The sequence below is a fragment of the Cyprinus carpio genome, chromosome A7 (assembly GCF_018340385.1).
Source record: "Cyprinus carpio isolate SPL01 chromosome A7, ASM1834038v1, whole genome shotgun sequence".
Lineage (NCBI taxonomy): Eukaryota > Metazoa > Chordata > Actinopteri > Cypriniformes > Cyprinidae > Cyprinus > Cyprinus carpio.
The window spans coordinates 7,334,863-7,359,453 of record NC_056578.1 but is presented as its reverse complement, the minus strand read 5'-3'; the positions used below and the strand labels follow the sequence as shown (position 1 = coordinate 7,359,453).

General features: G+C 36.7%; 1 long non-coding RNA gene, 1 other non-coding gene and 1 pseudogene across 2 annotated transcripts; 1 reads left to right on the top strand and 2 right to left on the bottom strand.

The window, feature by feature from the left end:
* Positions 1 to 958: 958 nt before the first annotated feature.
* On the bottom strand, positions 959 to 15,129 carry LOC109084232 (annotated as a pseudogene).
* Positions 15,130 to 17,794: 2,665 nt separating this feature from the next.
* On the top strand, positions 17,795 to 19,319 carry LOC122145571. Its single transcript, XR_006160402.1, has 2 exons — positions 17,795 to 18,579; positions 18,964 to 19,319. It is a non-coding gene; the product is annotated as an uncharacterized LOC122145571 (long non-coding RNA).
* A 2,670-nt stretch (positions 19,320 to 21,989) lies between these two features.
* Positions 21,990 to 22,062, bottom strand: trnak-cuu. The gene has a single exon. It is a non-coding gene; the product is annotated as a tRNA-Lys (tRNA).
* Between the last annotated feature and the right edge of the window lie 2,529 nt (positions 22,063 to 24,591).

Sequence of the window (24,591 nt, the reverse complement as noted above, 5' to 3'; positions counted from 1 at the left end):
AGTCATACAAAAATATTTTAACATAAGGTTTGCCAAGAGCTAATCACAATGTGTTTTCATATTTAAATGTTTCAGTAAAATATCGATGGCAAGAATTTATGCATTTTCCAGATAATTTATCCAGAGTCACTTAAGATGCATCAGAGTAAAGAAATTTGTGGGCAAAAAAAAAAAGTATTTTGTCAATAGCAGGGGTCCTGGAGGGCCAGTGTCCTGCAGAGTTTAGCTCCAATTTGCCTCAACACACCTGCCTGGATGTTTCTAGTATGCCTAGTAAGACCTTAATTAGGAGGCTCCATCCTTGCAGCAAAACCCACACCGCCTCCGACCCAGCCCCAGCCGAAATCTAAGCCTGGGCTTCAACAGCACCCTCAGATGGCTAGAAGGTCCCCGCCCCAGAGTAGTGCTGGAACCTGAGCCTCAGAAGCTGGCTTGATCCAAGAGCAGAAAGAAAACAATTTCATCAGACACCCACTATAGCTAAACTGCAACACATTTAAAATGGTTTGAACAATAAATAACTTATTTTTAAACTAGATAAGACTTGGAAAAATACAGCTGAAATGTATAAAAGCAAAAAGTTTTGGGAAAAAACTCCAATCATGCCAAAGCTAAACAAAATTATTTTTCATGAATGTGACTTGTAGTATTTGTTTTGCACATGTTTGGTCACAGAAAAATGGCAACAAATGACTTTTTTTTTCCTGAATAGTGCATTTCTGCAACAGGGTCACCCATATTCACAAAACAGATCCCATTCAGTAAAGCATGGCTAAATTACAGTATATTATATCAGAGATAAGCATGCTCATGTTTAAGTAACGTAGGGAACATATTCAAATTTTAAATGTACTAAATATTCAAAGAAATTCAACAGGTAATGGAATTATAGTAAAAAAAATCGTCCACACTGGTCCATAAAATTAAAGTTAATTTATTAATTATAAACAATCAAACCATCAATAATTGAATAATCAAAACCAATCAAACCATCATTCAGATGCACTTCACTTAATTTACTTGTTGACATTTAAATTCTAACTGTATTTCTGCAATCTATTAGCTACTTAAGTTTGAATTCCATTTAGATTTTCAAATTAACTGGCATTAAGCATTCTCATTTTGGGTTTTGAATGGTACACAAATGAGTGCTTGTATTTTTAATTGTTGAATAGTGTATTGATCTACAAAAACACGTGCTTCTTCATGGTAAAACATAACTATTTCATATAAATTTGCACAGAACTAATAAGAAAATAAAAACATGAAGGTCCATCCCTACACATAACCATCACCGAAACATATAAAGTTACACCGTATGAATTAATACAATTTAGCCACCAATTTGCCAAAGGGATACAGAATATCCCTTGTTGATTTAAAGTTAAATACTACAACATTAAACTAAAAAAAATGGGAAAAATACACCAAAATTGGTTAATATCATTAGTCATTTGCCTAAAAACCCTTTTCTCATGTTGGATTCCCAAAAAAAACTCTGAACTTCCTCCAAAGGCCTGCGGCTGCTCTTGTGCGCTACATCTGCAGAATAAATACTGGAAGATTTCTAAAACGCATCCTGTAACGAGAGCTGTGACATGAAGACATCTGCAAGATGGACCTTAAAAAGAGCTGCGCACAGTCAGAGCAGAGGGAAGCATGTGCTAGTCAAAGGCCACCAGAAGGGGGAGATGAAGGCCAGAGAAGTTAGTCTGCAAACATGACAGCAAGGATCTACCAGACACCTGCTCCATGTGAAGCACATACAGTAAGGACCGTCACTTTCCTCTAAGCTTTCTGGCTTTGACCTTAATGTCACTAGCTGGATTCACCACACAGTGCGCTCTGTAATAGTGATCCAGGAGTCTTTTCCAAAGGTCACAGCATCTCAACAGGTTACTATTACCTAAGAGATAACAAAAAAAGGGGACATATAACCTATGTGTGCATAAGTGCTGGCATGAACATTTAGAGCCAACTCAGCCACATGTATAAATGACTGCATAACATTGCATTAGATAATGAGATAGCAAACCAAATGGCATTTATTTGAAAGAAACATAGCACCACCAGACTTCTTGAGCAAAACATTCACAAAAAGCTTGTTCAGTTTGAAATGGCAAAACAATAGATCTAGGTTTGACGAAGTATTGTGTCACTTTGTGTTTGTGAATCATCAAAGGAATAGTTTACTTAAAAATTTTAATTTCCTGAGAATGTATTCACACTCAAGCCATTCGAGATGTAGATGAGCTTGTTTCTTCATCAGATTTGGAGAAATGTAGCAATGCATCACTCACTCACCAATGGATCCTTTGCTGTGAATGGGTGCCGTCAGAATGAGAGACCAAACAGCTGATAAAAACATCACAATCACAATCCACAAGTAATCCACAGCACTCCAGTCCATCAGTTAACATCTTATGAAGCCAAAAGCTTGTAAGAAACAAATCCATCATTACTTGTGGATTATTGTGATGTTGTTATCAGCTGTTTGGTCTCTCATTCTGACGGCACCCATTCACTGCAGAGGATCCATTGGTGAGCGAGTGATGCAATGCTACATTTCCCCAAATCTATTCTGATGAAGAAACAAACTCAAATTTTCCATAAATTTAATTTTTGGGTGAACTATTCCTTAAATAGGACATTTTTGCAGTAGTGAGGAATTCGATATTTGATAGTTTGATTTATAAGACATTTACATTTTTTTATGTGGATTTTCATGGTCACTGTGAAAAAACTTTTCACTGCTTACCCAGAATGCACAGTCCATCCTGTGCACGAGTTATGGCAACATTGACCTGATTTGGATCAGTGATGAATCCAAGTCTTTTTCCAAGCCAGGCGTTACTTGGTCTGTCACTTTCTATATCAGATATGGAGCAGGAGCGTACAGTAGAGACGATCACATATGGCCACTCACTTCCTGTACACAGCAATTTACATTCAGAGCATTAAACTTTCTGTTCTGTTTTGCCAATCGTTATTTACAGAAACAAAGGTTAAGAGTGGGAAGGAGTCTCAAATCCAATAAAGGCACTTACACAGAGAACAGAAATCCAGTTAAAACAAAAATAAACATGTATAATAATAAAATCAAATAAAAGCTTTCCTAAAAATATAAGGTAAAATGTAAATAAAGACTGAATAAAGAGAGTTTAATTAGAATTTTAAAAGGTGAATAATCAGAATAACACACCTTGGCTTTTCATAACTGTGCAAACAGTGACATTTTCAATGCCCCTCTTCTTTGCTGTCTTTTTGATCTCTGATACCTGTGCGTTGTAAGGGGTCAGAATTGCAATATGCTCAGGTGCCACACCTGACTGTTTAATCAAAAGATCTGCCACACGGACCTGGAAAAAATTAAAAAGATATACAAGGGACTAGTATTTTCTGTGAGTATTTTTATCTAGTATCTTCAGGTGAACTGAAGACAGCATTAGGCTCTGACTTACAGCGTGCTCTGCCTCCTCAGTGTTGGCCACTGAGCTCTCATTGCCCTTTTTTGTGGATACAACTAAACTGCCTTCTTTTCCTTCCACATGGCCAAACAGGATCGCCGTTGGCAGTCCGGACTTGTTAAGCAGGTATTGGGGTCCTCGTTCAGCTCCGGTTTTCAGTTTTCCTTTATAAAACTCTTTTGAAGGAAACCTGCAGATTTCTTCATGCTAACATATGTGTGCATTTGTTAAACACCAAAGCAACATAAAAACTTTGTTAGACTTTGTCCAGATTGTTTTCTATTGTTATTTGAGGGAGGATCTTAGTGCATTTATCAGTTATTTTACCATTCTGTACTGTGTGTCCAGCATTATGGCCAGATCCATGTAGCGTTCAAACAGAGACTGCTGCATGCCCATCTTTTTCAAGAGGGCACACTGCACTATCGGCCGTATCTGTTGATGATCACCCAGCAAAACAATCTGAAAAAAAGAGAGTGACATAATGACTTTTCTTTTGAAAAGATGCATGTCTTCCATTCCTATACACTGTACATTGTCTTACGTGGCCTCTTGAAGCATGCGTTCTGCAAGTGAATGGCGAATTATAGTGCACTTTCACAGACTTTTTCATTAACTGTTCCCTCCTGGTGGAATGACCTGCTCAACTCAATCCAAGCAGCTGAGTCCTTAGCCATCTTCAAGAAATGGCTAAAAACACATCTCTTCCATATTCATTTGACCCTCTAACTCTAGCACTCTCTATTCTTTTTCTATTGTTTTGACTTGTTTTATTTTTAAATAAAGACCCTCTAACTCTAGCGTTCCCTATTCTTTTTCTATTCTATCTACTTGTTTTTCTTTTTATTTATTATATTAAAAGAAAAACCTTGCTATGTGTACTGCATTAGGCTAACCAAGACTTGTCACAGCACTTACATATTATTGCCCTTTTGTTGGTTTTGATTGCTTCTATTGACCTCATTTATAAATTTGCTTTGGATGAAAGCGTCTGCTAAATGACTAAATGTAAATGCCTTACACAGAATGGATTAGTGTGCACATCTGTCCATAAGTCATCTAGATGTGTATTACTTTATTTAATTTTGTTTTAATATTTTTTTTTTAATTTCTCAATATACTGATAGTATGTTTTTTGCCTATTAGTTTAAAAAAATGTGTGAAACAGTATGCATTATGCAAAAAAAAAAAAAAAAAAAAAAAAACTTTAGAAAGTATATGGTGCTTTCTTGTTGAATAATCTCATTATCAAACATTAATCTTGCATTTTTTTCCCAACTTGTCTGAACAAATGATTTGTCAAGAAAGACATATTAAAGGATGTTGTTGATATTTCAGACAGGAACTAAAAGGCTAATTTGAGCACATTGTGGGATTCAGTCTTCCATGCAGTGTTCATCTGTATACAGTGCACAATATATGCTATGCTATTCTTAACAAAGCCACTTTTTTTTGCTCTATAGATTATCAGAGTGCATTGTGAATTATAAAAATGGCACTGTATTGGGAATGAAATCTTTCACCAAATAATTGGACCAAATGGCTCAGGGCACTACATAGGGAACGGGGCAATTTTAGCCAGACTTTGAGACAACCTGCTGCAAATGGCACAAGTCTCTTCCATTTGACAGAATCTCTTTGGTTTTGTTTGAAAACTGATGATGATGATGACGATGATGATGTCCTCCCAGCACTCACCTGCTCTGGATTGTAGGAAACTAATGGGATGAAGGCCTCTGGTTCTGTTGCCATGGCACATTCATCAATGAGTATCTGCCGGAAATCCATGACTGCCAGGATTTCGGGTTTTAACGCTGATGAGCAGGTGCACAACACTACATCATACTTCTGAATCTCATGCTTGTGAGCTTCCTTCAACTGTTTCCTGTAGCTGCAAAGTCACATTTACAGCATTACCAGAATGATGATGGCAATGACAGAAACACTGAGTTACAGAGTAATAGCTCATATAGGATAGATTCAATGATCTTACTTTTTCTGGCATATCTGTATATTGGATATATCGCTCTGATTTTTTCTTTATGTCTCACAATAAATTACCTTACTTTTCTCGTTCATGCATCATTGTGGCAAGCCTCTGAATGCAAAAAAAATAAAGAAATTTTACTCACGTCTCTACTTCATCCTCTGATAATTTGTGCTGTTCAAAGTTTATAATTTCTTCCGAAAAAGGGTTCTGAGGTTTACGAACAAGGTACATCAGTGTAATATCCCTGCAACAAATCAGATGTTTAATAGGTATATTCACACACTATTTGTTGTGATGTCTGTAATGTGGGTCCAAAGGTCCACCACTGGTAGAAAGTATCACTTTCACATTCAAAGATAATGCATGCCTTCCATAAGTTTTGTAGATGTACATTTCTGAAACCAAAAAGTGTAATAAAGGTATTAAATAGCCATTTTTTCTTATTCTTAATAAAAGTAAATATTTAGCCTCTCAGAAATCAAGATATTGACATTATTTTTTTGATGTGAATATATAAAAAGGTACATTTCTAGTTTCAAATTTTTTTGTTCTACAGACATTCAGAACATATAAAGTGTTTTGTTTTGTTTTTGTTTTTTTCATTTTTGAATGGTCACCATTGGCATATAATACTACAAGGATTGTGGAAACAGATTTTTAACAGATTTTACTAATAGACCTAGTAATCTCTGTGTAAAAAAAAAAGTTATTGATGCTGCCATCTTTCTAGTCATTTACCACCATGCAATTTGGCTTCAAAATCTTTTGAACCCGTCAACAAAATAATGGCTCTTACTTGAGCTCCTCTTTTGGTTTTTCATCCCGGAGGGATTTGCGGCAAAGCATTAGGTCACTGCCTGTATAGGGAAATTCACGCATTTCCATCTGGTCACAGTAGATTCTCAGAGGCTTTAGGACTCCCTTGAGTTTCAACAACTGCTCTGGGACATAAGATCAATGGGGTCATGTAAGTACAGTTTATCAGGTAAAACAGAGCCTGAAACACTCAATGCACATTGAAAATGGCAATTCTTCAAACAAGTTTGATTTTATTTGTCATTGCACTTGGTACTAGTGGTCGACCGATATTGGTTTTGTAACAGCCGATGCCGATGATGATATCTTGGAAAGCAGGGTGGCTGATGGCCGATATAAAGCTGATATAATTATAATTATACTAAATTTTTTAAAGGTAATTGGTTGCAAACAATTTATTTTAGCTACATTTAATAATAAACAATTTTTTTAAGTTAGTCAACTAAATTTATTTAAATGCAGCTAAAATTAATTAATTCCTTTGTTTAACCATTCTATCTGATTATTAGACAGACGTCTATCCATATTAGACAGAACTGTTAACAACGACAGTGAACAAGAGGGAGAATGTGAGCACTGTGTGTTCAGGTGCTGCGTTCTCAGCGCCGTCAAAATAAAAGTCAGTCAGGCCGCCACGAACACATCAGCCAAAAAGAAAAACTTATCGGCCGATGCTGATATTTGAAAAATACCAAATATTGGCCGATATATCGGCCTTGGCGATATATCGGTCAACCACTACTTGGTACTATTGTTCCCTAAGAAAATGAGTTTTATCACCACCAAAGTAAAACAAGAATAATGGAACTGCACTGGCCAAACATTTGTGCCTTGTATACAGTAAGTTTGTGTCTTCCTTATAAAAACTCAATCATTCTACAATTGTATAAACACAGACTAGGGTATATGCTATATATTAAAAAAGACCACCAAACACAATTCACCTGCAACAATGTCCACAGACTTGTTGGAAGGTCCACAGTAGAGGATGGCAGGCTTTTTTTGGGGTTTCTGATCAGGGTTTGCTTTGAAAGATTTGGAAGAGGCCAGAAAGTCTTGGTTCTTCTTGAAAAACCCGTAAACAATGTGAATACCAACCACTGTTTTCCCCGTACCTGTGGATGAAATATTGTACAGTGTATAGCATATGAGTAAATTTCTTCAGCATTTTCCACAACACATCTCCATTCCCAAGACTGCAAATCAGTCTGATTATTAGTGCGTATAGATTTTTGCATTTTCTGACACTACTCACAACAGTGAACAAAATGAGTCTGCAATGGACAAATCTGTGAAATCAAATATCAGTTTGGAAAGTTTGTGACATTTAATGAATTGCTTAACACTGAAACAAAAAAAAAGTGACCGTACAAAGTTCTACAACAATTACTAAAGCAACTATATTATTACTACATACAGTATTTTAAACAGTACCTGGTGGGCCCTGGATAACTGTGAAAGGTTTCTTCACAGCCTCCTCAACAGCTTTCTGCTGGCTCTTATTCAGACGTGGCAGGTTCAGGCTTTCATCCACATTATCCAAGTTGATATTTTCATATGTCTCTAATACAAGAGGGTTTCCAGCACATTAAAATAACAGTTATATAAGACATCCATAGACCAGACCAGACAAAGCAGTATTGCAGATGTTTTCATTCATTCCAATTTTTTTTAAATTAATGGTAGTTTTTGTAAAGAAATTAATGTGTAGGCAGAATTTATATTGCAGTTACCTTTACATTTTACTCATGTCTTTAGTTCAGTTAATTTTTACTCATATGCATTTAGTTCAGTTTCATTTTTCAGGAAAGGCACAGCAAGAGTAGTTTCAGACAGGTCTGATTGTGTTAAAATTACAGCTCACTTTGCCAAATTATTGTCAAAGTTCCTTACAGCCTACAAAAACATGATAAATTTCTTGTAATAAAATATCTGGTGGTATTCCAGAGAGCTGATTATGTGACATATGTTTAAGGGTAAGTAAGTAAATATCATCTAAAAAGAGAAAATAGTAGTATGGCTTGCTTTTTATTATTTGTTTGTTTCCATAGTTACTCGTTTATTCGTTGTTCTGATGAGAATGTCTTGTGTGTTAAAGGTGCTGTATGTAAGTTTTTGACTCTACTAAAGCATAAAAATACCATAATATGTTTGCAGATATTTAAGAAACATGCTAAGTTAACATTTGTTTATCTGAAAAACAATACTAGTCAGTTATTCTCCTTTGAAAATGTGCGTTCTGGGCCGGAATGTCAGTCTCTGTTTTGGTTTGTGAAACCTGCCCACTGCTAGTTTACTCAACTGTATTTCGGCACCCCAGGTTGCCAGTTGGCGGGAAAACACAGCGTATTTAATTTCATTCATCGTCAAGTGCGCTCGTTCCTGTTTTGTTATCGTCAATCTGGCAACCTGCGTGTGCGTCAAGTCTGAGGAGGACAGGCCGAGTGAAAAAAACCGTCTCTAATAGTGGTGTGGTAGCTGTAGTATAAGTGTAATAATTGACTCCAAGTCTTGATGAATACAATATTGTTTGTAATTTGCTTCTAATACATAAAAAACCAGCTAGAATGTGAATCTTTATCATGAAATTAATTTACTCATTTCGTGAAATATGATTTTTAAGGCATATCGCCCGCACCTAGCTGCCATGTTGCTGCACTTACTGGCATTCAGTTCTTTAAGTTGTTGATTAGTGGCGATATTCTTCACCAGGTTATTAGCCCGTTTTAAGTTTTCAATCACATGTTCCCTGACCCTGCAAAAAGACTGCATTAGCATATGTATAATTGTGTATAAATCTAAAATGCATCAGCAGAATAAACATCACTCACAAATACGGAATTTTTTTGGGAATGACCTCAATGGTGAAGTTTGTTCCCCGTTCAAAAACCTTGGGTGGAATGTAACTCATAGATCTTTTCGTGATCTGAAATTTAATTTTGTTTTGATTGTCCCCTTTCTTCTGTTTTTTTGTTTTGGTGGTTACTGCATGTGCAACCCATGTTAAAGGTAGTGAACCCTGCAGGTCTAAACTTTCAGAACTATCCAGATGTTTTGGATCACTCTTACTGTTCTCCAGTTTCTGATCCCTTAGTCTGATGCACAAGAAGCAGTTCCTAAGGTCAAAATCCAGAGACCACTGTTTTTTCTGAGTCTTTGTCAGATAAAAGAACCCTTGGAGATTTGTTTCATCTCCATTCCATGTTATATGAACACCCTCTAAGATGACGCTGTTATTTTCTTCCCCAGCATTATAAGCGGTGTCTATCTGACATAGTTGGCTCCAGATGTTCTGGTACTCCTTGTAGCTGTTATAGAAAAGCTTTGATGCATTGCACACTGTTTTGGAAAAACAATCAATAGGGTTTCTCGTGTGCTCCAAACAGATCTCAAAACATTGATTAACACTGAGAAGTTGAACTACAGGAACTGGAAAGCCATATTTGAGTTCAGTCCCAAGCTGCACCTGAACAACCGTGCCCAACTTCAGCTCCATGGTAAGCTCCTTATAATGGCGTTGTTCTGTTGAACAAGCCTTATTTGTCACACTTTCCTTTTCTTCATCCTCCCCTTTTTTCATGTCTATGAGGCACTGCTCAATCTTAACCCAATCCTGCTGTTTCACGGCAGATACCAGTCTTTTCCACGAGTTGCTTGACACTGATGTCACATTCTTCATGGGCTTCAACAGATACAAATTCTTGAATGATTCACTGAATGAATACACTCTTCTCTTCCAATGAAGGCTCATGGAGTTCTTTTCCTTGTTGTATCTTGGCTGATCCACAACTTTAAGTTGCTTGTACATGATGGTGATGACGTCTAACTTAGAATGTAGTGGGAATGATATTGTGAATTCATGCCCCTGTGGAGTGAGCCGGTCTACCACCGCGAGATTAACCACATCTTTGGGTTCAAACTGAACCATTTTTTGTCTCAACACCAGAGCATCATACTTCTCTTCTGCATCCATGCCAGTTTGGCAGAACCTATTGATTTCAACTTGAGTGTAGTCAGCTTTCTTTAGGATCTCCTTAGAGAGCATGGTGTGCAGAAGTCTCTGCAAGATAAGGTCCAGATAACGCCTCATTGGAGATGACGCCCAGGTGTATGCGTTCAGTCGTAAATCATAGTGACCCAACCTGGAATCCGTTGAGGAACATGACCGAAGGATGACAGCTTTCTTCTGAATGTCACGAAACTCCCGCACCATAGGGATAAGTGTCGGATGGATTTCATCTGAAAAAATTAACTGCATCAGATTATAATAGTCTTTGCTCTTTGTAAACTCTTCCATCTTTTGAAATATGGACGTGAACATGTTAAATGATATGCCATTGTGCTTCATATTTTCATATTGTGGATTGGACCAAACATGCGCTTCACTCTGTTCAGTATCTACTTCACAGATATTTGAAAAGTAAGCCGACATGGGAATTAGCTCAACGTATTTCTTCCTAAACTGAGTTAGTTGTTCTGAGTCCGGCTCCCTGTGGCACCTCAGTGGTGTGAGATCTCTTGTGACGTCTCTAGATATGAGTTCTTCAGCTGCAGCACTATTGTAGAGATTCATTAATTCCTCCACCATTGCATGAGAGCAACTTTGCCCTGCCTGCCTCCCAAACGGCCATCCATCTTCCAGCCTGCATTTTCGGTGCTCTTCTGAGAAACGGTAAGCGACAGCTACACAATCCTCCACACAAGAGAACCGCAGAGGCTCAGAGTCATCCGAACAGTATTTCTGAATAATTTGGTCAGCCTCTTCGTATGAGATCCGTCTGTCAGATATAATCAGGGTTTCAGCAAAATCAGAGTTTAGTATATTGCTTGTTTTCAATTCAAATCATAAAAGAAATGACATTCCTTTCCGTTTCTTTTCAGGCAAAAAACTCAAGTGGTCTTTGCTCAGCTCTCTTGAAAACATGAAGGTCACGTCTCCCTTCTCTGGAGTGTAAATTGTTTTTTCATGCAGTCTAGCGAGTTTATCTTGCTCGCTATCTTTGGAAATGCAACTTGCAACGTCTGTAATGTGAATACCAATCTGATAGTGATCACAGTTAATTTCCCTCACACTAATGGCGTCATCCAGGTCTTCAGCTGTAGGTGGGTCAATGGTGAAAGTAATAATGTCACACAAATTCGTCCTGTCTAAATCCTTATCGTCTTCAGGTTCTTGTAGCTTCAATGGTGGAGGTGTGTCTTTACAGCCAAATTCAATGTCTAGCTTTTCATCCATAGCATCACACTCTAGAATTACATTTGTAACCACTCCGAGAGGGTATGTTTTCCCCTTTTCCCATTTTATAACCTTGACTATCAACAACTGATTCTCAGCAATCTTTACAAATTCCTTTCTCACCCAGCGTCCACACTTGTATTGTCGTAGTTCAACTATGCCCATGTTAGGCTTTGTTTGAACTGTTCGTATTCTGGTCATGTGTTTGTTAACAGGTGTAACAAGTTTTGGGTTGCCTTCCACCATCTTACAGATGAAGGTTAGGGAGTTTTCATCTCTATTTATTAGTCCGACAACCCTCCCTTTTAACACTTCACCGTCCTGCGGACACTGTTCTCCATTCAAGATCTTTACACAGACATCATCTCCAGGAAAAGACCTGCCCACATTTTCTCTTCCAGAGATTTTGATAGAGAGTGTTGGTTCGTCGAGAGGCCTGGCATATGCCTTATCGTGTCTTTCCATTACAAGTTTACAGTGTTTGAAAACATCTGGATTGGTATTCAAAAGTTCTTCAATATCTTTCTCGCAGAGTTCCTCATCAGATTCAGAGTCAGACTCCAGACTTGTGCATTCATAGAGGGTTTTGCACACGGTCTTGGAGTGATTCTCCTCTGCATTGCTGCTGCTAGCAGAGTCACTCTCTTCTGATACAGAGGTATCCATGTAATTCTGTTTGGATGTACACCTGCAAACATAAATTGAGATATTAGTCACTTAATGTCAGCATGAAATGAAAACTTACCATTATTTGTTCTGTAAAAGCATGATCTTAAGGTTTTTGACCAGGGAACAAACTTCATCATTAAGGTCATTTCCAAAAAATTCCTGATCTTATTGTGACCTATTCCTCCATGTAAGTCCAAGTTTTTGATGTAGTAATGTTTAAAGGGGTCATTTTATGTGATTTCAAGTTTTCCTTTCTCTCATAAATAATACAACAAATACTAAAATATAAAACACAAATAAATATTCAAAGACTAAATAAAAAAAAAAAAACATACATTCCCTACAAAAATTAAGACTCGACCAAACACTCCCCCGATGCTTCATTTAAACACGCCCCCACATGTCTACGTCACTTTGTGGGAAGATTTGCATAACGCCGCCCAAATGTTCATGCAAAGAAAAAAGGCGTAACTTTGATTCTTGCTGTAGTATTGTTGCTGCCGCCCTCATGTTGTGGAGACGCTGTGTGTTTCATTGTGAAAGTGAAACTACTTTGTTTGATTTTTCCAAAAGAGGAAACAACTAGAAATCCGTGGTTAAGTTGTATTTACAACACTGTTCCAGAACAGTTCAACCCAAATATTTGTGTGTGTACAACGCATTTAACGGAGGACTGTTTCCTGAACCTACAATGCCGGCTGTTTTGACTCACAGCCTGTAAGTACGTTTACATATTTAAAGAATTTGCCACTGATGATTCAAACACGAGTTTTGAGCAGTGTAGAGTAGTGCTTGTTGTTTGTCGTTTCTCCGATCACAAATGCAGACATGGTTTTATGTTTACGCGGCGTGATACGCAACACAATGCATAAAAAGACAGTATAAGTCTTTATAATCAGTAATTATGTCACCACTGGATGCAACAAATGCCTCGTTTGTAATGGGTTTTATTGTTTTTGTCTCGTCGTGCCGGGACACGTCATCACAGTATGTTAAGGGGAGTAATATTTCCGTCACATGCTTGAGGTATTCGGCCAATCACAGCGCACTGGATAGCTGGCCAATCAGAGCACACCTTGCGTCTCAGAACGATGAGCTTTGTAAACATCGACGCGTTTCAGAAAGGAGGGGCATAGAGGAGCAACAATAATATACAGTATGTGGAAAATAATGTGTTTTTTTTTTAACCTTAAAACATTGCAACAAATACACAAAATAATGTTCTTTTTAGCAACATTATATGACCCCTTTAATAAAAATGTCATAACAGGACCTTCCGGTGAAACGGCAGACTTCTCTCTGGTGACATATGAAAGTGACATATGAATGCTGGACTTTTCCAATTTTACTCCCTAAACTCTGCCCCAGTAATCTCACACTCTTCTGCCTCCATTTTTGAGTGCAACACCCACATCTCAAAATTCAATCAACAACGGAGGCATAAAAAAACAAGTCACATCACAATGCGCAAGAAAACACTGTGTTTCATTCCTGTTTCATTGCAACTTTAAGGACAAAGAGACACAACATATGAGAGGGAAAAATATTTTTTATACTTATTAGAAACATTTCGATTTTTCATTAAATGCTAAATGTTTTTTTTTCCTACTTTTTGTTCATTAAAATTGTTTTTTTCCTTTAAAAATGTATTCAAATTATTCAAAATCATTCAACTATACAAATACACATGTATATGAATAAATTCATAAACACAGTTTTGCTGTAAAATATTGGCATGCAATGCAAAACTTTTTTCTATTTTGTAGTTTTCAACATATTCCTACTGATTCTATCAAGTCAGTTCCACCATTATTTTGGTGAAGAATCAGCAGAATTGGCAACAAAACAAAAGAAAACCAAACGTTGGTTGTACAACATCGATATATTTAAACATAGTCCTGAACTCTATTTTTGTACATTTTAACACATTCAGTTAACACCTGTATTTATTGTTATACATAGGCTACACAACAGAAGGATCAAACACAAAGAAATGTCACTTCTTGATCTGATAAACCTCCCCTGTTTTCTTGAACTGACATGATGTCATAGCACACTGTACTTGAATAGGATTAACTTCTTAAAAATATGCCTGGAATGCACAGCCAACAGTACCGTCACTGGCTCGTCGTCTTTCATTAATACAAGTCAAGATAGGAAATGTGCTCGTAGGACTGCCTGAATAGTAGCCTACAGGTAAATACAAGCAAATGAACTCTCTTTACGTCGTTCCAATCTGTGAACAGTAAAAGCTGTGTAATTTCACAATTCATTTCTTACTGAGAAAACAACAGCCTTAAAATAGCTGACAGGGACAGAAACTTTGTTTTACGCACTTCCAACCTTGATTTACACACACAGTACAATTTAAAAAGTTATCCAACTTAATAAATCGGACATAAAACTTACCTTTTCGGCAAGGAAAGTAAAGGCTTTATATTAGTAAATTACAGACCAGAGCGGTGCTGAGAGAGTATACGTCCTTAGGCTGTGACAGACAGAGTGATGCTGTGCTCATAGATGAAACTGAGCTCAGGTGCATTTCCTGCTCTCCCGGTCAACAACAGCTAAAGAAGCTGAGCTCAGGTACATTTCCTGCTCTCCCGGTCAACAACTGCTAAAGGGAAGGTTGATCGTCTCACATTGACGTTGTCATAACAGCCACTAGTGTTTTGATTGTGTTGCTTTAGGGTCCGAGTTGAACTGCTCACCACACCTGTTTGCCACAATTGTGGGCGAGTCGAATCGTTAGGCATCGTAAATCTAGTTTTCACTGAGGTAAAAGTTTACATGCGTTCACACACCGTCTGAAACCGCTCGAGTCGCTCAAGCGAGGGCAAAACCATCATCCTCATGTAATACATATCATACGCTATTCACAGTAAACTGCTACACCATCGAAAGGGAGCTTTAAACAGCAGTATTATTCATACTATTCAGTTGGTTGCACAATTTCCAATAATTCACGTGATCGACGAGGTTTCGATTTGCTTGTTTATAGCAGTTTTTATTTATTTATTTTTTTTATATACAATACCTTGTATATCCTACTTGTGTAAAAAAAAATTATATCCGCTAGGAAAAAAAGTTGAAAAAACATCCATAATATTTTAAGACTTTATATGGCTGTTGTAGCCTACTTGTAGCCTAAATTACACATCAGCTGATGTGAATCACTGCAGAGAGTAGCGCGGTCACGCTATCTGCGCTTCAAGATCATTGCGCGTCTACTCGGCGGTGCGTGGTAGATTAAGGTGCGAGCGTGTTAAAGGCTCTACCGTCTTCTTCTTTAGTAAATCCTCCTTCGGATGTCATATTTATTCATATTCGTATTCATATTCACGGCCTTCTATTTAAGTTTTCACCATTTATTTTACTATAATTATGTGTTTTCAGGCATGTACTGGCCATCGGGACTACCGGGAGATTCCCGGTGGGCCGCGGTCTGGTTGGGCCGGTGCGTTATGTATTGTTTTTAAATCATTATTAATCGTAAATATATTCGTAAGTATATTGTATAGTCCAATTCCGGGCTTATGCACCTCTCTCATGAAGCCGCATGAAGCTGATGCGAGCTGCGAGACTGACAGGTCTAAACCTGGGATGAGCACACGTGACCTGTTCACTGAGTATTGGCCAATCAGACTCAAGTTCTAGCCTTGAAAAGCCCCCGCTTTACAACTGCAGCGATGTAATGATGTGCAACGAAATTCAATATGTTAACCTCTTAACCCTCTGGAGTCTAAGGGTATTTTTGGGGCCTGGAGAAGTTTTGTCATGCCCTGACATTTGTGCTTTTTTCAGTTTCTTATAAATATCTAAATGGCTGAAGTCTAATCTCACTGTAATCAGCACAAACTAGGCTATAATAATATGTGAGCAGCATGTATGTACATGATTGTGTTTTTGAGAAAAAAAATGTTATGCGTGGTTAGTGAAAAACTAAAAATGTTAAAAATCACTTGAATAAGGCAATAAAAACACATACAGAAAATTGGTTCCCAGATATTTTGAGAAAATGGAGCTTGTAGCCAAGAATTTTTTTTTCTAAATGATGTGAAAATCATCTTGTTTACTCACTTACAGAAAAAAAAAACAATATATTGATTTAAATTTTCTAAGACACTTTTTGTTGGTAAAAGTCATATGCGAGTAGGCGTCAACTATCATGAATTCACACCTGAGAAGACAAAAAAGTCTAAACATGCTGCATAATGAGCTGCATAATGAGCCATTCAGTCAGCTGTGTCACTGAGAGGGATGAGTTACAAGAAAGAATGTGAGGACAAAATAAATCTATATAATTTTATGTTTGTAGTTTATTTAGAATATATTTAATTATCCCACAACATAATTTAATATTCACTTGTCAGTGCAGTTAAACAGTTTATTAGGAAAAATCAAAGCTGACTTTCAAACTGAATTTTTGCATCATTACTCCAGTCACACAATCCTTCAGAAATCCTTTTAACAATCTTATTTTCTACAAAAAAACATTTATTGTTATTATTATCATTATCATTATTATTATTATTATTATTAATGTTGAAAAGAGCTGAGAATATTTTTTTTTAGGTTTTTTAGGGGGGATAAATTGAAAGAACAGCATGAAGTGATTGTTACATTTGTTACAGTTACATTTATTGGTACATTTATATTATTTACATCAAGCTTTTGAATGGTATAGTAGTGTACATTGTTATTGAAACTTCATAATATTTCACTTGATTATACATTTAGTCAGGAATTATAGTTTGGAAAAAGTCTTTGGAAAAAGTCTAACTAGTAAAATGTTTACACGTTATGTGGGCTCGGATGGCCTCTTCAGCCATCTGCGCACTCATCAAAACCCAAAAACGTGCCATGGTCATCACAACTGTATAAGTACAAGTATATAAATCAATAAAAAGAGACTTACTCATGTTTATGATCTCTGCTGAATAAAGTGCTTCATTCTTTTTTCTGAGGAAATCCAAAACTCAAATCCTCAACCACATCACATCTTTTTGGGGTGAATTATGTCTTATTCCTCCCATCGCGAAGCAAACAGTAAAATAATAAAAACTTGAAGAACAGTCTCGCTGCGTTGTCTTCTTTTGTGTGGGCGTATTCAAAAGCCGCGCGCTTCAGTGAAACATTTGAATCTCAAAAGCGCGCTCGGCGCGGGGGCGTTCTCGCATTAGAAGATAATGAAGTGAGACGTGAAAAACGGACATCGCGTTGTTTTCATATGGATTACTTTATCACAGAATATTTGTTTTCAGCAGCACTTGTTTAGTTTAAAAGTAGACATGTCAGGCTTTCTATAGATATCTCTCTCATGTCTCTTCGTTGAGTATTCACTGAGTTACAGTTCATTTTAATGACGCATTTGTATCTGAAGATCAGCGCAGACAAAGGCTGCAGACAGCACTCCTTGTTTGTTATCTTTATTTTATAAGTGCACAAAGTTTTGTTGTTATTATGTCTGTATACAAAAAAAAAGTAGACCCTTTACAGATTCGATTGATGTATTGCACTTATCTGTACGATCAAAACTGAAAGTGTAATTTAAGTTCTTTTCGGGGTTATCAGGAGAAAATACCCCAAAACGCGTATACGCGTTAATCGACATGTACAAAGTGCACGGCAGTACTTACGTTTCATCGCCTATAGTTCTGGTCTGCTCGGACTATTCCAAGAAACACCAGCACACATTTCAAGGTAAGGGTCTACTCTTCAAGATGCATCCCACTTTTTAATCCAAAACAACGAAAAAATAGGGGAAAAAAAACGAAAGATCCTCCTTTGTTTACATGAGCGATTCGAGTTATAGTTGTCGATAGCGTCCATTTTCAAAGAAATATCGATTCTAATTCGTATTCCAGCTTTTGTTTCCTATAGAATGGTCTATTCCGAGCAAAATGAGCCCTCCCTCGTCTCTCTCCTTCAATCACAGGCGATGTTATAACCCAGAACAGGCCAGGAGTCACTGACTGGGTTAGCGAGGTGCCAATCACCGCACCTCAGTTTTGGCTGTTGTAAACTAGCCAATGCCTAGCCAGCAATGTTTTGATGGATTGAAGTGTTAGCCAATCACAAGGACGCTTACAGTGATTCACAGTTTGCACCGTTTCGTAATCAGTTTGAAGATTCAGCGAGCGCAAAAGTTGCTGTGTGTCCGTGCGCTCTCGTCTTTACGCCCGCGGCGCACTCAGAGTGGCGCAGCAGCGCTACACGGGTATCTATCAGCGAGCGGATTCTCTCCAAAGATTACATCTGAATCTCTCCAGCAAAGAACGTCGACTTTAGAAGAGTTTTTGTGGTGTTTGATCGTGTTTTGGAGGCCGTGATGAGAAGCAGCGGCGAAGAGTAGCAGAAAGACCCAGAGAGATGCATGCAGCCAGGGATAGCATTAGCACGTGAGTTTCGCTGTTCTCTTGAATGTTTATATATGTTTATCATGTGTTTGCAGCTTTTGATTCATGTTAGCTGTGTTAGATTATAAAAATGACAACGGAGAGGGAAAATATGAGGGGGCTACATGATTTATTTATGCATGTTTGTGCGTGTGTATGTATATTGATTATGTTTGTGTTTTTGTGCGTATGCATGAGTATTTGTGTGTGTGTGTGTGTGTGTGTGTGTGTGTGTGTGTGTGTGTGTGTGTGTCTGGCAAATATGTATGTTTATGTGTACGAGAATTGAGTATGTATATTTATGAGTGTGTATACAACATGTAAACACAGTTTTGCAAGTTTGATTTGTTTTGTTTACACACTGTTTCTCCCTTTCCTGTGTTTCAGTGACTTTGGTGTCCAGTTGGTCAAAGAAACCTTTTTAGTGACTGCCTTGAGTGTCTTCCTACACTGTAAATACTGTAAATAGTTGCTTTTAGTTATTCAGTAACTTGATATTCAAAATAATTAGCAGAGAAAAAAATGTACAATTACAAAATGTAAAATAAATAAATAAATTGTATTTTGCATGTTTTGTGTTCATTCACTCTAAAATGATCACTGATCAAATCTGTTTTCATTATTAGAATTGTCCAAAATAAATAGTTTAGTTAAAATGTTTAAATGTTGTTCTGAAATAGTTTTGTTTCATGGGTAGATGAGTTCTGAGTTGATATACATATGTAGTGTATGTAGTATGCAGTGTCATATGCAGAGTCTCTAAATAGCCTTTTTGAAAATATTCCTAGACTTTTCTTGAAATAAAAGATCTAAATGACTTTTCCAAAGCTTTTCTTTAAATAAAATACCATAAAGATGTACTTTCTGCAAGTTTTTACCTAAAAAATGTTTTATTTCAGCTTTTATTTCAGGAAAAGTTAAGGCATTCTTTCAAAAATGCCCAAATTTTTGCCCAAAAATGACAAAATGAGTCAGGAATAGTAGTTTTTTTCTTGTGTATTATGGTTGGCAGAGCAGTTCTGAACTGATATACATATATGCATTATGCAGTTTTGCCTCATTTGGTCATTTGGTTACCAGGTGTACATTTGGAGTCTCCAAATGGCTTTTTTGAAAGGACGCCTAGACTTTTTTAAAAATAAAAGCTTACAGAAACTACATTTTTGGGAGTATTATCCTTAAATTTGAATCAAAACACGGTCAGACATTCAGCTTTATGTTTATGGTATTTAAGGCCTTTGGCAAATAAGTCACTATCATTTTTCCCTTAGTGAATTTCATTCAAAGATATCATGAGTCGCTTTCATGTAAGTTTTACCTTGTTTTACTCTGTTGCTATATACTAATTTTAAGTTATTATGACTCCAGAGTAATAAAGGTTTAAGTGTCTAGTTTCAGACAATACCAGATTTATAAATTTAGACCATAGGGTTCAAGAGCTACAGACATTTTTATTTGGGTATGTCGTTTTTCAGAAAATGCTCAAAAATAGGGGCGCAGGTTAAGAGGTTAAAGAATAAAATCTCGAAGCGTAAAGGGGGGGCCGAGAAGTTTAGAGAGAGAAAACGACAAGCACTTGAGGCAGACGCCACCAAATGTGTCAAGATAAATGAATTATATATTATGCTGGAAGGCCGGCAAAAGACTTCAGTGAAGATGTCAGCAGGGCGATAGGCGCGGGAAGTGCAATGTATCTGGTTGCCATGACAACCTCACGCGCTTGCTGCTGCGCTAGTCATAGTAAAACCGCTTTTAATGGTACATGGATTGTGACTTTGTACGTTTACTACAGAAATGCTAAAATGTATTTAAAAGTTTGACCAACCAAATCGACCCGAAAGGTATACCTCTTAAATAATATCGATCAATCAGTCAATAAAACAGCAGGAGAACAATTATGTCACAGAACGTTACATTTACCTCAAGAAAGCAATGGTTAGTTGAGAAAAATAGCCATAGAAAGGAGTATTTTGCTAAATATGTGCACTACATTACATATTTATTATATTTTCACTTGTGTCATTAAATAATTGTTATTATAATGAAAACTGCATTATATGTAATTTTAACTAGTTATTTGAAACCTTTAATAATACCAGCTGATGCTCTGTCTCTGTATGTTTACAGCATTTATGTGAGATATATTTTCTCAATTTGTAATCAATTGAGGAAAAAAAAATCCCTTTAAGTGCCAGGAAGAAGCCTTAAACCTACCTTCGGTCTGTGTCATTAATGTGAACAAAAGACAGAGAAATAACTCACTGCTCTTGACTAACAGCTTTAACAAGAATATCTTTAACAAGGATATATATGTATGTTAAGTGAAGTATTCTACATGTGATTATGCAATATCTGTACCTGAAAACGGTGCTATTTATGATATTTTTTTTTTATTTTATTACTGACTGTTCACTTGTCTTCAGTAATGTTTGAACTTGGTTTTGATAGTAAATAAATTCTAATCAGTAATTTTACATGCAGATTAATGTATGTATGTTTACATGCATAGTGGGCCGGTCTGGATGAAGTCCAGGGCTGATTTTTTGTCCCAGTCCAGCCCTGTGTGTTTTTATTTATGTATTTTTGGGTTCAATGCTGTATACTTTTTCCTTTTTTTTATGTGGAATGCTGCTAAATTAATGCATAATTTTGATTATGTTTTGTACAACTGTCTTTCTGCTTACAGTTAACATTATTCTAAATCAGCTGGATCCATGGATTTTTTTTTTAAGACTGACGGAATTCATTCACGTTTTAAGTGTTATAAGTGCATGTTATCATTCAATCTGTATCTATTGTATGGTGTATCCTGCTTATGTGGAGAAAATCAACATAAAGTGAGGGGGAAAAAATATTAAAAATGACAAAACCAAACTGTTTTCATGTCATTTCACTGTTTCATTATTTAATAATTGCATAAAAAAATAAAGAACAAAATAAACAAAAATAAATAAATAAATTGTTTTTGTTGTACATGTCCATACATACCACTGTGGTGATTTTCATAATATTTTACTGTATCATTCTTTAATAATTGCATGCCAAAATCATGGAAAATGCTAGATTTTTCACTATACAGTCATATTTGAAAATTAATTTAAAAACAAAATCAAAATGTTTTCTGCAAACTCTACCAGACTCTTGTTCTTCATGTCCCCAAGTACCACTGTGGTGATTTTCATATAATTTTACTGTATCATTCCTTAATAATTGCATGCCAAAATCATGAAAAATGTTACCTTTTTCACTATACACATATTTAAAAATTCTTAAAAAAATTAAAATCAAATTGTTTTCTGCAAACTCCCCCAGACACTTGTTCTACATGTCCCCAAGTACCACTGTGGGGATTTTCATATCATTTTACTATATTATCTGTGCTAGTTTACACAGTCTTTAAATTGAAAAGTAATCGCCCAACGTGGGGCTCGAACCCACGACCCTGAGATTAAGAGTCTCATGCTCTACCGACTGAGCTAGCCGGGCTGTGTGCGCCATCGTGAATAGAGCTAATTTCACTGTTACCATAGTGATGTACTGTATTCGTTAATTCTGTGTTTAATTCTCAAACCTACATGACTGTAATTTCTTCATTTAACATTTACGGACAAACGTGAAATATTTAGAAAAGACCCAGTGAGTTCCTCGTTTTACCTAAATCAGTGGCTTATCGCGTATGTGAAACAAAACATTAACTTCCGTTTTTTGCAACTCAATCGAGATATATAGTTGGATACTGGACTCAGTCGCAAGATACCTGCTTTTCTGCAAAGCTTCAGAATCTAGTTGCGCGCGGATGCAGCAGTTCAGGTCAGCCATTTTTAAGGGACCCAAATTTCCACAGAAAGGTAACAGGTTACTTTTCTCAACTAAGTTAACAGCAGTGCATTAGCACATTTTTTTTTAATTTAGTCATGTAAGATTATACACACGTTCTGTAATAACTTTACTATACGTCTGAATTAGTGAAGAGTCAATGCATATTGACCCACTAACGGAGAAGAACACGGCTGCAGCCTGCAGATCGAGGCGGGGCTGCACCTGGGGCGGGGTTGCACGTGCAGCCCCGCCCCATACCTACTCTGATTGGTTCGATCGTCTTTCATAGACATATATGATAAGAAATGTGTGTGTAGTTGGTGTTAAGACAGAGTATGTTGATTAAAAAGCTAAAAATGCTGTGTAGTTTTATAAAGCCTTCATTATAATGCACAGAAGAAAAAAAAAAACATTAGTCTGTAACTCTCCATGTCTGTGAAATGATTGTTTTGTTAAATTAAGCTGATTTTTAGGCTAACAGACGAACAACCCACTACATTTAGTAAATTAATTGGGTTTATTATCCGCAGTGGGAGGATCAGGCCTTTAGATAGAAAAATGAATTATGAATTAAATAATTTTTTAAAATTTTATTATTTCATATCAACAGAGTATGAGAAAGGAAATGAAAAGGATGTATCAATATTGTTTTAATTTATATAACATGACATATTGTTACATATAATAATCTGTAATCCAGTTGATAAATTACACTGCAATAATGTGTCTGTGTGCCATTTCAATTTTTATGAAACTTGAATTTTCTTTACTATATTGCAATTTTCCTCCCCTTTATTTCAGGAAAATATGCTGTTCCTCATTATTTTAAAGTGAAGAAATCGAGAAACTTTCATTTCTACCGGTCGTGATGATTCTGAAAGGACATACCTGTAATCATCATGCTCTTATTTTAGGGCAGTTGTGTCACAGCCATTGCAGTCAAATATTGAGAAACTTTATAAAGTATCATCTATTTATATTAAATTAATATTAAATTGGTATCTTCTCCAAAACCCATTTTACGACCATTATTGAGCCGATTATTTTCAATCATCTGGAATGATTCAGGACATTCTACAAACCAGATTCCAAAAAAGTTGGGACACTGTACAAATTGTGACAAAAAACAGAAAGCAATGATGTGGAAGTTTCAAATTTCAATATTTTATTCAGAATACAACATGGATGACATATTAAATGTTTAAACTGAGAAAGTGTATCATTTTAAGGGAAAAATAAGTTGATTTTAAATTTCATGGCATCAACACATCTCAAAAAAGTTGGGACAAGGCCATGTTTACCACTGTTTTTTATAACAGTCTGCAAACATCTGGGAACTGAGGAGACAAGTTGCTCAAGTTTAGGAATAGGAATGTTGTCCCATTCTTGTCTAATACAGGCTTCTAGTTGCTCAACTGTCTTAGGTCTTCTTTGTCGCATCTTCCTCTTTATGATGCTCCAAATGTTTTCTATGGGTGAAAGATCTGGACTGCAGGCTGGCCATTTCAGTACCCGGATCCTTCTTCTACGCAGCCATGATGTTGTAATTGATGCAGTATGTGGTCTAGCATTGTCATGTTGGAAAATGCAAGGTCTTTCCTGAAAGAGACGACGTCTGGATGGGAGCATATGTTGTTCTAGAACTTGGATATACCTTTCAGCATTGATGGTGCCACTCATGCAACCCCATACCATCAGAGATGCAGGCTTCTGAACTGAGCACTGATAACAACTTGGGTTGTCCTTGTCCTCTTTAGTCCAGATGACATGGCTTCAGATGAAATTTTGATTCGTCTGACCACAGAACAGTTTTCCACTTTGCCACAGTCCATTTTAAATGAGCCTTGGCCCAGAGAACACGCCTGCGCTTCTGGATCATGTTTAGATATGGCTTCTTTTTTGACCTATAGAGTTTTAGCCAACCACGGCGAATGGCACGGTGGATTGTGTTCACAGACAATGTTTTCTGGAAGTACTCCTGAGCCCATGTTGTGATTTCCATTACAGTAGCATTCCTGTATGTGATGCAGTGCCGTCTATGGGCCCGAAGATCACCGGCATCCAGTATGGTTTTCTGGCCTTGACCCTTACGCTCAGAGATTGTATCAGATTTTCTGAATCTTTGGATGATATTATGCACTGTAGATGATGATAACTTCAAGCTCTTTGCAATTTTTATATGAGAAACTCCTTTCA